At 40.8% G+C, this 5893-nt stretch overlaps 1 long non-coding RNA gene across 1 annotated transcript; it reads right to left on the minus strand.

Moving 5' to 3' along the window:
- Positions 1–1163: 1163 nt before the first annotated feature.
- Positions 1164–2254, minus strand: LOC129645493 (uncharacterized). Its single transcript, XR_008711377.1, has 2 exons — positions 1701–2254; positions 1164–1571 (listed from the first exon to the last, which is right to left on the minus strand). It is a non-coding gene; the product is annotated as an uncharacterized LOC129645493 (long non-coding RNA).
- Positions 2255–5893: the final 3639 nt, after the last annotated feature.

The following is a 5893-nucleotide window of genomic DNA, read 5'->3' on the forward strand; positions in this document are numbered from 1 at the left end:
TTAGTCAGTTTAAGAGCTTAATTTTTTAAAAATCTTCACAAAGAAGGGGAGATTTCAGGGTTTTATTCTGTCCTGGATACAGTTACCTGTATGTGTATAAAAATGGAAAATATAGATTGTGAAAAACAGCAAGTAACTTAGAAATGATGGAAATTTCTTGCAATCTCGAGAGAGAGAGGAAAATCAACAACACCAAAGGCAGTCTGCAAGCCTCAGGCAGGTTGAAAATACTGAACGTCACACGTATGTCGTCTTACCAGATGTGCACATCAGCACAAATGATTGTACGTCCCCAGCAATCCCTGTAGCAGTGTGCCCCGGGGGAGAGATGCTCAGTCTGTATCTAAGGAAATATCCTTAGCTTGTGCCATCAAATGCTGAGATTTAATGTTTCTTTTACTCTTATCCAATTGAAGGATGCTTTAGTCCTAAGAGAGAGAGTCCTGAAAAACAATCCCCTTTTAAAAATTAATAGTTTTTAAATTCTTAACAAGATCTCGTATTTCTAGGAAACAAGGAATTCTTTGCAGGTTTTTCATCACGTTATGTTCTCTTGTCGCAGCACTTGTCAGGATCCTGTAGCTTCTTGGTGTTGCTAGTCACACTTCAGATATAAGTTACCCCTCTATTGCGTGCGTGCTGAGTCGCTTCAGTAGTATCCGACTCTTTGTGACCCTATGGGCCATACCCGACCAGGCTCCTCTGTTCATGGGATTCTCCAGGCAAGAATTACTGGAGTGGTTTGCCATGCCCTCTTTCAGGGGATCTTCCTGACCCAGGGATCAAACCTGAGTCTCTTATATCTCCTGCCTTGGCAGGCAGGTGCTTACCACTAGCGTAACCTGGGAAGCCCATGACCCTCTATACCCTGAAGTTATTTTAGAGATTCAGTGTCTGGCAGCTGTTCTTGTGAATTTCATATATTTAATTTTTCTTCTTAGCAGACTCTACTGTTGTGCCTGGATTGTTTAGAATGGAATTATTGGCATTCACATTCAAGTGATTAACCAAAGGAGATACTCACTTCTTGCTCTTTTTCTTGGAAAAGATGATAACGAATTGACAAAAAGAAAAAAGATACAAAGGAAAAATTCCAGATCTGTTTAAATCCAAATTCCTGTTGGTCCTTTGATATAGACACATGCTATTCTTTGTGTTGAAAGTAAGAAATCTCAATGTTTAAAATCTTGACGATAGTTTTATTGACAAATTATCTCACAGCAGAGGTCCTAGCTAACATATAAGAATATAAAACTTGCTTGAGGATTCAATACATAACATCTCATCCTTTGTTTCTTTGACTATGCAGTTCCGAGAGCAAGATGCTCTCATTAGTTCTAAGCCCTTGCTGCACTTTAGAACCCCCTTGGGAGGGTTTGAAACCTACTATTGCCCAGGCCCTTCCTGTCCCCACAGTTCTGGTTCGGTTTTACTGGGCTGAGGCCCAGACTTTTTAGTTCTAAAAACTGCCCAGGTGAGTCTAATAATGCAGCTAGGCTTGAGCATCACCGCAGCTTCACACAACTCTTATCAGTGGAAGACACGTGGGAGCCGGAAATATGTCTCATCATCTGGAGGAAGGGGAGAAAAAGGCAAGAAAATGTTAGCTGGGTTTGAGATCACTAACAATTCCTAGAAATTATTATTATTTCTTCTTCCTACTCCATGGCAGGGATGTGGCATATTGGGAAGATGCTGACCTTCACATTGGGCAAGTGACCAGGATTCCAATGTCAGGGTCACCTCAATATTTCAGATGCAAAGTCTCAAAGGCAAGCTTAGTAGATTTTACATTAGTGATGCTAGTCCCCACATTAGGACATGGAATGGTGAGAATGAGGTCAATTTCAAGCTGGTTCGAGCTGGGATCCAGAAGTAATAATAAAATTTAACTCTCTTCTTCTTCTGATTTGCCCTCACCATCACTTCCCACTTCCCACCACAGGCCCACAGTTGCTGGGTGCCTCCACGTGCGGTCCATCTTAATTTTATTAACCTCTGTAGCCATCCTTTCCTTATCCTCCTCTAATCTTCTCATCCTGATTAAAAAAACGGCTGCCTTTCCCATCCCATCATGGATATGCAGTGCTCTTCCTGGGAATTCTTTTAACCCCAATATTAGCTGCCTTAGGCTACTCCAACTTTTCTACTCTCCTTTCCTACTTCTCATTCATTGGACTATGTCTTCCGCGTTTCCTCCTATTCAAGGCCTCTAGCCCAGTTGTTAAATTTTCTCATGTAATTCTGAGCAAATCACCTGGGAGAACTGATATTCTTACCTAGGAGTTTGGGTTCCTGGAGAATTAAGGGCTCCAAGGCAAGACATGCTTGTAGGATTGAATGCTGACCCTGCCTCATGCAAACTATTACTAAAGTGGGAATGATTATATCTGTATAAAAGCTGTTATAGAGATTACAGTGAAATAATACATTCCAAGTAGCTGGCATATATTGACACATATCAACTGCTGACATCTATCTCCTCTGTATTCTTTGAGGGCAGAGAACTGAGATATGGAGCTCATCCAGACTTTTATTAGTATCTGGTGTCTCAGGTTTTAAACATATGGGATCTAGTCCTCTAATTCCAAAGAAAGAAGGCTGTGAAGCTTTTTAAAAAATTATTCAGGAGTTTTTTTAAACAAATATTTTATATTAGTATAATATACTATATTATATGAAATATATTTTCTATATTATATATAAAATAATACTATATAACATAATAACATATATTCTATATTTATGTAATATTTTATATTATTTTATAATTAGTATAATTATACTATACTAGTATAATTATTATTGACAAAATACTTGGATTCATCATGAATTTGGAAACAGAAATTTTTACAGGTGGACTATTGGGCTTGCACTTATTTGAATGGGATACAGATTACATTGAGCATGTTAATACTTGTCTCATGAAAATTCCAGGTTTCCTCCTGCTTTAAAAAAAAAATATTTAAAGCAATTTTAGGTTCACATCCAGATAGAGCAGGGAGTACAGAGAGTTGGCGTCTGCACGCTGCCCCCACGCTGCATCACTCCTACTATCAATATCCCGTATCACAGCAATACATTTGTCAGAGTCAGTGAATGTACATTGACACAGTATCATCACCCAAAGTTCACACTTTACTTCAGGGGTCACTTGTCACATTCTGTGGGTTTTGACAAATGTCTAATGACACGTATCCACCATTATAGTATCATTCAGGAGACTCACTGCCCTAAACATCCTCTGTATTCCACATGTTCACTCCTCCCTTCCCAACCTCCTGGCAACCATTGAACTTGTTACTTTCTCTGTAGCTTTGCCTTTTCCAGAATGTCATATATTTGGAATTATACTGTTTGGAACTTGTTCAGATTGCCTTCTTTCGTTAGTAAGTGCATTTAAGTTTCCTCCATGTCTTTTTGGGGCTTAATAGCTCATTTCTTTTTAATGCTGGTCACTTCATGGGAAATAGATGGGGAAACAGTGGAATGAGTGTCAGACTTTATTTTTCGGGGGCTCCAAAATCACTGCAGATGGTGATTGCAGCCATGCAATTAAAAGACGCTTACTCCTTGGAAGGAAAGTTATGACCAATCTAGATAGCATATTCAAAAACAGAGACATTACTTTGCCAACAAAGGTCTGTCTAGTCAAGACTATGGTTTTTCCAGTGGTCGTGTATGGATGTGAGAGTTGGACTGTGAAGAAAGCTGAGAGCCGAAGAATTGATGCTTTTGAACTGTGGTGTTGGAGAAGACTCTTGAGAGTCCTTTGGACTGCAAGGAGATCCAACCAGTCCATCCTAAAGGAGATCAGTCCTGGGAGATCGCCCAGGACTGAAGCTGAAACTCCAATACTTGGCCACCTGATGTGAAGAGTTGACTCATTGGAAAAGACCCTGATGCTGGGAAGGATTGGGGGCAGGAGGAGAAGGGGACGACAGAGGATGAGATGGCTGGATGGCATCACCGACTCGATGGACATGAGTTTGGGTAAATTCCAGGTGTTGGTGATGGACAGGGAGGCCTGGCCTGCTGCAATTCACAGGGTCGCAAAGAGTCGGACACAACTGAGCAACTGAACTGAACTGAATATTCCATTGTCTGGATGTACCACGATTTATTTATCAATTCACCTACTGTAGAACATCTGGGTTGCTTGGAAGTTTTGGCAATTGTGTATAAAACTGATATAAACACCCATGTGCAGAGTTTTGGACATAAGTTTTCAATTCATTTGGGTAAACAGCAGTGAGCACAATTGCTGGGTCATAAAACCTCTATTTTTGTGTTTCAGCATTTACTGTCACTGTCATTTACAACATGGGAGATTAAATTCACTTTAGAGTCATAACAGAAGCTTTAGTCAGATACACTCAACCCTCAAGTGGGATGCTATGCTCAACAGTTGGCTAATTCGAGCAGTACAAATGTCATAATTTCAGAGACGCTTGCTGTTTTGATGGCATACTTCACGCTATGGAGGGATCCCAGGGAAAGAATTCGTTGTTTAGTTCTCATGTGTCATGGTTTTCAAAATGTTTCGCCCCAACCCATATCCAATGCTATGCGCACTTAATCCCCACTTTAAATATCAGTGATCTGAGCATATCTGCTAAGCTAATAGGGCACCTCCAGACAAAGGTATTTAGAGTGAGAGGTGAGGATAAGAGATCTTGTTTTGGGGAAAGAGGATCCTAGGTCAATGAGCTTATAATAATAAATATCTCATTATAAAAGAGGAGAAATATTCTGAATACAGCTTGATTGCCATCTCCCAGATGTGCCTTGGAGCCTAGTTCTCCCAGATGCATATCTAGGGCAATGGAGAGCAGAAACTGTATATTAAAGCTGAAATGATTGTCTTATTTTTCTAAGATAATTACAGAACAATGAAGTATGAACAGTCTTTTTTCAGGAACTCTAGACCATAGTGTAATGAAAGAGGGAAAACATGCTTTCCCACTGAGCCATAGATAACCCTGTAGACGTACCAAAATAAACCACTAGCGGGTGATAGAACCTGTGAGAGCCTGCAAGATACCTGAGTGCGTGTTACCACCTATCAGATGGAAGGATGTAATGGTTACCAGGTAGAGCGGCAGTGGAGTGGAGCAGAGCAAAATTGTTTGAGAGCACATGGAAGCTAATTCTTGAGAATTCTCAGCAGGTGAGGCTTAGAGGGAAGACAACATTCTAGGCATGGGGAGCAACAAGGGGGAAGGAGCCTGGATCTCTTATGAAGCCAGCCCACAACACTAGCCCCAGCTGTTTCTCTCTATGCCATTCAGGGAGAAAGAAAGCAAGTTCTCTCTCTCTCTGGCCAGTGTTATTTTGGGTCTCTGCTAAGTGCAGAGGATCCTGTATCTTAGCAGTACCCCCCTTTCTCAAACCACCCCACAGGGTATTCTCATGCTACCCCCTAGCGTCCCCTGCATGTCCTCCTCTGCAAAACCTATAGTCCAGTTATTTCCTAAACCACCCCTCCCCCTTTCCTGTGACAACATCCATGTGATTTGACAAATTCACTCAGGTCTCTGTTTAAGACATTCTTTAGGAAATGTTTTCAGTGGTTAGCATCATTTGCATTTTCACAAAGGTTTTAGTATATTAGAAAAAGGGTGATGAGCCATAGAGATGTCAGATATGGTGACTGAACTATGGAGGTGATGTTTTTGTGCATTAAGACCTACATGCATCCTTTAAATAACATTTGGACTCCCTCCTCCCCACGCCCCAACACACACACCACTGCTCTCATGTATATGGCTGCCCTTGAGGAGCAAATGCACAGCAGTCTCCCATTAAGTGCCCTATATAATAATCTAAGTGTATTTCCTCCAGTATTACGAGTCTGAATTGTATCCACTCTGAAAACTACATATTTTCCAAG

Source organism: Bubalus kerabau, chromosome 3, assembly GCF_029407905.1.
Source record: "Bubalus kerabau isolate K-KA32 ecotype Philippines breed swamp buffalo chromosome 3, PCC_UOA_SB_1v2, whole genome shotgun sequence".
Lineage (NCBI taxonomy): Eukaryota > Metazoa > Chordata > Mammalia > Artiodactyla > Bovidae > Bubalus > Bubalus kerabau.